Source organism: Strongylocentrotus purpuratus, unplaced genomic scaffold (genome assembly GCF_000002235.5).
Source record: "Strongylocentrotus purpuratus isolate Spur 01 unplaced genomic scaffold, Spur_5.0 spur5_scaffold_5, whole genome shotgun sequence".
Classification (NCBI taxonomy): Eukaryota; Metazoa; Echinodermata; class Echinoidea; order Camarodonta; family Strongylocentrotidae; genus Strongylocentrotus; species Strongylocentrotus purpuratus.
Genome location: NW_022145611.1, coordinates 27,820,807 through 27,831,008, shown reverse-complemented (window position 1 = coordinate 27,831,008; position 10,202 = coordinate 27,820,807). Strand labels below are relative to the sequence as shown.

At 36.6% G+C, this 10,202-nt stretch overlaps 1 long non-coding RNA gene across 1 annotated transcript; it reads right to left on the bottom strand.

Annotated features, from left to right (window-relative positions):
- Positions 1-3,254: 3,254 nt before the first annotated feature.
- Positions 3,255-7,318, bottom strand: LOC115929719. Its single transcript, XR_004066693.1, has 4 exons — positions 6,991-7,318; positions 5,779-5,875; positions 5,247-5,493; positions 3,255-4,922 (listed from the first exon to the last, which is right to left on the bottom strand). It is a non-coding gene; the product is annotated as an uncharacterized LOC115929719 (long non-coding RNA).
- Positions 7,319-10,202: the final 2,884 nt, after the last annotated feature.

Below are 10,202 nucleotides of genomic sequence, written 5' to 3'. Positions count from 1 at the left end.
ATTATTGTTGCTTTCCTCTTCTTCATATTATTTTCTCTTCTGTTATCTCTCTCTCTCTCTCTCTCTCTCTCTCTCTCTCTCTCTTTCTTTCTTTCTTTCTTTCTTTCTTTTTCACTTCTTCTTTTTCTTCTTCTTCTTCTTCTTCTTCTCTTCTTCTTCTTCTTCTTCTTCTTCTTCTTCTTCTTCTTCTTCTTCTTCTCTCTCCCTTCCTCCTTTTCTCATTCTCTCCTTCTCCCTCTCCGTCCCTTAAATGGGTTAAAGTTTAATCGCTTATTCGGGAGTTTGATAATACCTGGATGATATTTGTGTAGAGGGTCGAGGAAGTGACCGACTTAAAACACATATTATTTAAAAGAATGAAGAAGAAAAAACAACAACAAATACAAGTCAGCTAAATTATATCCTTATCTACATAACATGAAGATTATCACTATTTTTTGCTTTGACCCCCCCCCCCCCCCCCTTGGCTACAAAGGTTTATTAATGGAATTAACCCTGCTACTCGACGTGGAAGATTGAAACGAAGGAGACTGTATGAGTCACAGTAAAGATCATATACAAATTACACCCCGTACTTAGCTTCGAATCGTTGAACTTAGTTTTTTTTTTATAAATGTACTGACTATTGATGAAGTAATGACCTAAAACTTTGGTTAGTTTTTTTAAGGTACTTTTTGTTTATGCATGGCTAATGTTTTGTAGAGAAGACTGAAAACCAGGAACGACATTAAAAAAACTGGCTCAAAACAAGAGCTTGGACAATAGGAAAGGCGATCGGATAACCTTGAATTACAAGGTCATTTGAGATGCTGAAAGAGAGACGCTGGACTGTCGTAAAGTGGGTCGGGTCAAGCATCTATAATGTACATGTACAAGAATTGATAGGCGTATACGGGCACACAATTTTGCCAGGGGGCTGTTGTCTTTGGCCAAATATCAACTATTTCCGCTATTGAGTTAAGCGAGCTAGCAACATAATATGATGGTTACAACCACTGTTAGTGCATTTAGAACGTTTTAAATAACTTCTTTATCTAAATCTATGATATGATATCAGATCATATTTTTTTGTAAAATTACAATATGGCTCGAATATCAGTATATCGTTCGCCTGGGTCAGGAAAATAGACAACTACCAACAACGTTGTATTTGTATTTATCCACCGTCGTCATCATCTCATTCTTTCAAAGAATAATCAGTATAATCGTCGACACCGTCATCATCGTCATCACTACCAAAACATATTCAAGCTATTAAAAAAACAAAAATATTGTTCTATTGTTGTATAATCTATATTGTTATTTTTTTGTTTTTTGTTGTTGACATTTACACCTTTATTACCAGACATCTATTTACTAATTTCTTTCAACCCACCGTATTATGCCCCCTCTTCACCAAAACCACTCCCTGCACTCATTACCCCCTCTTCCCAAACATCTCCCCTTTTGCCCCTACCCTCACGCCCCTCCTCCCATATCCACCCCACATCCATTCTTCCTCCCACCCTCTGCCATCACGCAGGTAAGTCACCTCCAGGCATAGTTGTCCTCTCACCTTTGGTTCTGTTGTCTCAAATCAGGGCGTACCGGTACAAGCTCTCAGGGTGAGGGTCCCGACGACCTACATCTTATGGAATCCTACCAGCGACCATTCGCTTCTCGTTGTGGAGGAGAGAGGGAGGGAGAGAGGGAGGGAGGGAGAGGGAGGGAGGAGGGAGGGGGAGGGAGACACATACATGTCGTCCCTGTTTTCACGAAGTGACGGTAGAGCGCGCAACTAAAAGAAAGTTAGTTTTGAATAAATCGCTTTCAAAGGTTCGAGCCATAATCTCAACCTCTTTAATTTATCAAAGGCAAATAAATTTTACATCCTGGGATTGAAAATATCTCAATGTTTAGTTCTATCTTTAAATATTTCCATAATTTCTTATATTTTTTGAGGAAATGAGCTGTAAACATTACCGTCACTTCGTGAAAACACGAAATTCAAGGACGCGCTGTGATTTTGTTTTCACGAAGTGACGGTAGGTAGCCGCGCGCGTAAAACATATGGGATTTTTCTCTCGTGGATGGAATTCTCGAAATGGACACTAAATACGGCAAAACGTTTTGTTTAATTGATGTACAGATAAAATAATTCGAACTGTGAGAAAGAGTACATTTTCCTCTTTCTGTAGCTGCTTTTTAATTTCTCTGTGTGGACTGTTAACACATCCGTCATTTCGTGAAAACACAAATTGCATAGAACGCTTTGATTTTGTTTTCACGAAGTGACGGTACGTAGCCGCGCGCGTAAAACGTATGGGACTTTTCCCTTGTGGATGGACTCATTCTCGAAATGGACACTAAAAACGGCATTATGTTTTGTTTAATTGATGTACAGATAAAATAATGCGAACTGAGAGATAGAGTACATTTTCCTCGTTTGGTAGCTGTTTTTTTTTATTGATAAGAATAAACTGAATGTCTCTGTATGAACTTTTAACTTAACCGTCATTTCGTGAAAACACAAATCACATAGAACGCTTGTATTTTGTTTTCACGAAGTGACGGCTCGTAGCCGAGCGCGTATAAAACATATGGGATTTTTATTGTGTGAAGCAATTTCATGAGATAGACACTGAAATACGGTAAAATTACTTTTTTAATAGATGTATGGATAAAATAAGAGCACCTTTTCTTCTTTGTATAATTATGATGTTAGATGTATGATGTCAGTTTTTGTTCACGAAGCTACGGCTCATAATAAATTAACTATCAATAGCACAGGTGGATATTGGCACAAAGTGCTTTTAAAATGATTAATAAGCTATTCTCTTTAATCTTAAGCTAAAAATGGATATGTATTTAATATTCTTTGAGGTTTAATTATCAGGTATATTGTATGTAGTAGGAACTAAAGATTGCACTAAAGTTACTATAATACTTTCCACTTAAGAACACGTTCAAGTAGTCTCCCTCTCTCTCTCTCTCTCTCTCTCTCTCTCTTTACCCCCTCCATCTCCTCTTAATATCACACAAATTCTGCCATTTCTTGTTGAAATTCATGCGGGTGATATTAGGGCTTCTGCTACTCTATTACTATGTGGAATTTCTAAAATTTTAGAGAGGGGCCTAGCTAAATATATTTTTTCACATAGGAAATAAAGCAAATATGTTCAGAAATATTTTTGAATGAAGGAAAAAGATTCAGTATTGATCATTGACCATAATCTGTAGTTAACTACTCAACTCTGCAATATAAACACAGAAAATGAATTTCGACTGCGCAGTTTTAATTCAAACATTTGGAACCAGAACAGCAAGTGGCAAATGGAGAATAAATTAAAAATATTAAATAATTCATACCAAACATATCATCATCAATTATCATCAATACTATATTGCATTTTGAAATGTACATTTAGGGATTTGTGGAAAAGACTCATCAGGTATACAGCCACGGAATACAAAGGTTATTTAGCACATTATACAGTACTAAATATGCTAAAAAAATGTCTTTAACTTATTCTTCATACATGTCCTGGTTATCATGTTTATTCAGCAATCATAGCAAATAAATGCCACATACTACATGTATGATGAAGTCAACAAAGAAATAAATCTATATTCAAAATACCATTCCAAAACAAAATGAATAAGAAATTTTAAAATCATTAGCATGCTGAAATATACTGGTTGCTAAATAAACTCTTTTTTTTAAAGGTTCATCTGCACAGATTTTTTTTACCTGAAGACAAAAGAGGTATTCAAAACAGTACTGTGTGGTATAGTCTCTTTCTTGCACGCCATGGTTATCCGGTTCTGGCTGAAAGGTTTACATGTTGATCGTAACAAAACGAGGCAGTTCTCGAAAAAAAAAGATGGCACAGTTTTTTCAATGGGAAATATGACTAATATAATCATCATCATTACTTTTTTGTTCATTACTGTTTTTCATTAATATCTTGTGAGTAGAGTTTCAGAAGCAAGTCAGTTTACACAATCTCTTTCTAGGGTATTTCAATAAAATTTAGTACACAGTCTCAAACGCTACAAAGTTTACCAATGCTAAAAGGTTGTCTTCACCCAGGCAAACACGTAATCTCTGACTAAACAATTATCAGCTGAAAAATGCATGATAAACATGGAAATATCAATTTGACTAAACAATTTCATTTCTCATCAAACAGATAAAATTCAAAACAGCAACATTATATTGTATGATTATAAGATAGTTTGAAGTACCAAATACAATTATGATGAGAATGACTATAGAAGTAAAAATAAAAACATTAAATGTGAACTAGTAACATTGTGTTGTGTTTTGAAAGAAAAATCAATTGTGGAAATGTAACTTATATTCATGTTCTAATGAAGGCATCAACCCCTGTGAATACAAAAATTTAAAGAAAATAGATAAACAAATTCTTCAATACAAAGATACGATATGAGGATTCATGGAACTGGATCCGAAAACTCTAATATGCATTACTGATTGAGGTAGGTATACCTGATAAATAGCTGTTCTGAGCTATACATTTGAATAATAAAGATTTATGTGTGCAGGAGTTCATTGCAATACTGTAACAGAAAACTGACACCTGTACGACTTTTCAGTTCATTGTTTCAGAAATCATGGACAATGTTACCAGTTTGCTTTAAATCAATTCATTGATTTTATAATCAATCCATTTCATTGCGATTACAACACACAATTACAATTATGAGTGGTGTTTGCTTTGTTTATGATATTTAAAATGTTTAAAATAAAACAGTATAAAAGAGAGATTGAGGTATTGAAACATTGAAGCATTGTCAAAACGATCATGTAATTGATTCTAGTTTCTCAAGCATGCTCTTCAACAACACTTCTTCAAGTTTCTTCACACGTATGTCATCCAAGCAATAGTGGTTGAAGCAGCGAAGATCCTTTATCTAGACTGCGTGAAAGCAAAAGGAAATAAGAGAAAGAACAATCAATAGAAAACCATTATCAGAATTTCAAACTTTACAGTGCATTATGATTGGGCGAAATTATTTTGTGTAGTTTTGGTACCAACTTTTAGAGAGGCTCTTAATGAATTAAATACTTTATTTGGTATCACCTTAGTATTGGCAATTTTTGTTAAGGATTTAAAAAAAAATTAGATGCTGACCTCGATAGGACCACTCATTCCCTTAACTAAGGGACCTAAGCATTAAAATCAATTAAGAATATCTAAAATTTTAACTATTGGGAAACAATCAAGAAGGAGAGAAGATACCTTTTGACTCGCTCAGAAGCATAGACAATGGGTCATCATCAGAATCGCAATCGGAGCCGTCAGGAGACTGTAAGGGCCACCATGCCAAGTCACACATGCAGCTCTGACTGTACGTGTTCGGTGAATTGCTTCAACGGTTTCATACCGCTCCCACTCTTAGGTCACTTTGCCAAGTCACAATCCCAGCTCTGTGTTCAGTGAATTATCAAGGACCCATCTTCCCAGCATGTCGGTCCCTGTATCCAATCTAATTTTGTAGAATGAAAGAAATAATTACAAGTTATTTTCTTTCATTTTTTTTGCAAGCAGAGGTAAGGAAATGAATCCAATATTATCTTTTGTACATCAAATTAATTACTAGGCATAACTGACGCCAAACAGAAGTTTTCAATTGCCCCTATTACCCCAAAATAAAATTTTCCAATTGCCCCTACCAAACAACAACCACCCCAATGCACATACGCAGTGAGTGTGCTTAGTACTTTGCTGCTAAAGTGTGATTTTCCTGAACAGATCATGAAACTATTCTCACCTGGATTTGTTTCTGGCCTGTGGCACTCTTGAAAAGTAGATGTACTTTCCCAGTGCTTCCTTCATATAAGTGCAAATTGTATCTACTGCATCTGAAACTAAAGTGAAAGCAAAAACATCATCATAATTTCATTACCACTGAAGTGTAGGTAGTGAGACATGTACATCATCTGGTATGGTGCTTGCTTGGAAAATTCTTTAAAATATGAAGTGGAGTTGGGCAACATTTGCTGGTATCAAGGACAATTGTTTACAAGAATTTTTATATAGGGTGAGGGACCAAGGGTACTAAAGTGCTGCCTTTGGATATAACAGACACAGAGTACAGATAATGAGAGAAACTAAGCTAAATATGTGGACATTGTTCCCCAAAAGGTAGACTACTCATGATTACTTCGGTCTCAAAACAAAAGTATTCCTTTTTCGGATGGTGCCATTTTTTCAGGGCAGGACTGTATCTAATTTTCAATTTTTAATTAAATGTTCATTCATGTCCTTCTTTGCTTGACAGGCAAATCGTGGACTTCCCAGGTCATCTCAGCTCAGCATGATGACAATTTTCATAACTCCCTTTGCCCTTGGCCATGTTGATGTTGGCCCTAAAGTTTCTTAAACCCCCGGCACGCCTTACAAGAAAGGTCTCAGTCTGGTCTAGTTCCTGATCTACTCATCTCTAGATTCTAGATTGATGAGTGGCTGACATAAACTGATAATTATAAAATGATGATCTAGAGTAACTAGAGTTCTAGACTCTAAATCAAATTTATAATTAGCTACAGGCCTAAAAGTAAATTACTGAAAAAATAAAAGTAAAACTCTACGTCTCTAGAGCCTACTTGATCTCTAACTCTAAGTCTAACTTTCTGTAAAACTTGTTCAAATTTATAACTTAAGCAGATATAAAAAGAACCTTAGAGGTCTATAGCATTAATATTTGGTGTGTAGCTAAATAAGAAAGACTCTCCACTTAAGTTATTTAGTCTAGATGTATATTTGTTAAGACATAAGTTGATCTTTTTAGTTTTTGATCACATGATACTTCACTCCTTTATTCACTTACATGAAAATAAGTATATGGGGCGATATGTGGAACGGCGGTGTATATTTCACACATTTCTGTGCTCATGGACATATTTATGGCTTACAAAGAATCAGAATGAATCAAAAGAGTGTACCACATTAATTTACCTTAAAAAAATGTTTAAAAACTCACCTTTTCATGGTCTGTGACTTTTCCAAACTGCGAAATTTTCACTACCGTCACTTCGTGAAAATATTAAAAGCAGGAAAGAGCAAACAATGTTTTCACGAATTGACGGCTGTTAAGCGCGTACTTGGCCGTCACTTCGTGAAAACAGAAAATCCTTTTGCTAGGTATTTTCTTGTTTACGTCATCGTCATAGTGACATAATTAGTTATTATTACGGTCTGAAATTTTTTGAGGTTCAAGATGTTAGTGAATGATGTCCAAAAATGCAAAAAAATCGAAAGTGAAAATATATGCGATTTTGCTCACTACCGTCACTTCGTGAAAACAGGGACGATGTGTCGGAAAGCTGATTGGATAATGATTTGCATCGACCTGTTGCATACCAGGGGCAGCTAGCGTAGCGGCAAACACATTTATCCGATCGAAACAGGCCGGTTCAATGTTCTTACATTTGGAAAACGACACTCGAACGTTGATTTTGGAAATGGTTGTAGCTTAGACCGACACTCCTCACTGCCTTCAATTGCTTTCATTCAATGTATCATGAACCAGTAAAACAAGATTTTTTGTCAGATGAGTGACATTGTTTGATCCTTTACTTGTTTTTGAATAACATGATTTGAATACAATTATTGCAAAGTGATTACAAATCTCACCTCCGACCTTCAACGAAGTTTTCATAATGTGGTTTTCAAAAAATGAAGCAAATACAAAGGCTGGATAAATCAAGAAAATGTATATATTTATAATTTATCTGATCGATGTAGAAATTGTTATCAAGTGGCAATCACTTCAATTTCATTTTTATGAAGAAACAAAATATGAGAGAATCACCTTGTAACTAAGTGAGTCAAACATAATGTAGCTTTATAATTGTTTTTTTGTTATTTTGACTTTATCCAATAAAGTAGACCGTGGAGAGCTAAATATCGCTATTTTATATTGCTAGGTCTTCTCATGTAACTAGCATTATTCTCCGTGCATTGATTTTATGATTGCAATTACGACTTCAGTTTTAATAACCTCAACATTTTTAACAACATAGTCTCGCCTAGAAAATGAGGGATACTGAGCGTGCGTATTTAATTCCTCTTCATAAATCTATATGAGGCTCATGAAATCGACCCACTAATTTCGCAGTTTTTTCGTGAGAGTTAGACTTAACTGAACAGCTTAATGATGACACATAGGAGGTCTGTTGCTGATATAGGCCTTGTAAATATTAAGTAATTTTCGTTATCGCTTAAACATTATTGGTAATTTGATAGGTGAGGTTTTTAAATGTTTATCTTCGGCTGTATATTATCAAACTCTCCTTGAAAGGGGGTGATACGAACAGGTTGGCCTAAATCGGACTACCCCATGGTAGGTGCGTACCTGCCCCCTTGTTCTAGAAGTTTGATCCTAGCCAGCGATCACCCCCTCACCGACGTGCTAGCCAAAGATAAGACCGTCTCGTCATCTTAACATTTACCCCCTTCCCCAAGTCCGTATCCACTAGATGTCTCCTTATACCCACCCCCTGACCGCCCCATCCATCCAGGGGTGTGTCCCCACCCCCTTGTTCTCAAAGTGTGATCCTTGATCCTTTGCAGCGAACAACCCCCTCATCGACGTGCTTGCCAAAGATAAGACCTCTCACATACCCCATTTCCGATGTCCGTGCCCTCGAAATGTCTCCTTAACATCCTAACACATACCCCTTCTCCAAGTCCGTGCCCACCGCATATGTTCTTATCTCCATCTCCCCCCTGACCAAGCCATCCATGTTTATCACGATGATTAATCCAAATTTCTTTCGTGACGAGGGTCCTACTATTTTCTGAAGGTTCTGTGACGTAGTTTAGGCAGGAAATATTGGCGAATGAGCGCACTATTTTCACCTCGATGACGGAGCCATGAGTCGTCTTATTGTTCACCACAAACTTTGCTGGAACAGACAGCTCTGATCATCGGAGATAGGAGGAAAGGGGGAACGAACACCACCCTCTTGCTTCACAAATGGCACATGAACAAAAGGGGAATTTTCCCTCTTGTATCCTCAGTCGTATTTTTAGAAGATGACGAAGTTGATATTAACTGACCCCGGTTTTTGTCCACTTGTTCAGTTATGATGCGTAATCGTCTTCTGTCGAACCTATGGTATTTGTTTTGTAAGGTGATAGAGTCTGTCATCTTCATTTCCTTGATTATGTTCATGTAGAGCAGGGTATACTTGGCATCGCCCCTCATTTCTTAAGAGAATGAACTTGACTACATAAACCTTGGAAACGTAACGAACTGACCTGGTAATTTTGAGATGCTTCCACAGGTGTATCTATCCATCAATAAAGACCTTGAACATCCTTCATACTGCCCCATTGTTTTAACATATGTTAACGACAAATTAATTTCCAAAATATTTAGTTAGGGGCATAGGTCTGGGTATTGTGGAATTGTACGCCCTAACCCACCCCGCCCCCCCCCCCCCCCGGTAAAATATAGTCTACCGGCTTAAAGCGTTGTTGATTGCCTTTTTATATCAAGTATGCATGTAATTTGTTGACATGATCAGAGAGCTATTAGCAAATTTCAAATCTGACAAGATGATCTTTTTTAATTGAATGTCCCCCCCCCCCCCAGTGACAGGGCAAATACTTGAGGGCATCACCACCATTGTTTTTCTCAAGAATAATATAAATTGCAGCAAAATTCTTCCGAATCGGCAACGCCTGCCGCAGACTTACAGTAAGTTTCGTGTTTTTATATATATATATATATTATATATATTTTAAATAGTTTTTCTGGGGCTGTAAATTGGAGGGGCGTAAGCACGTTCTATTCTACCTACGCTTTATAGGTCACTTATAATTCCCTGTATTGACTAGTATTTGTGACCGTTACCACAAATAGAGCGAAAATAGAATTAGAAACAAACAAAGAGTTCCCGTGACAGAAATGGGAGAGAGAGAGAGAGAGAGAGATCTACTGGATTCAATACAATTAATTTTGAGTGAGTTGAGTTCTATTACTTGGTTACTTACATAGATCTGTAATTAAAAGCAACCTGGAAAGACCACCCAGCGGCTGGACATGGCGATAAGTTACTGCCAAATCACGTTTAGGCAACTTTAATCCAACTATAACATGTCACATCTCATCTTTCAAGCTCAAACTCACCATAATACCGCTTGAAAATCCAGAGCAATAAGACAGATTTGTCTCTGTTAATCGCC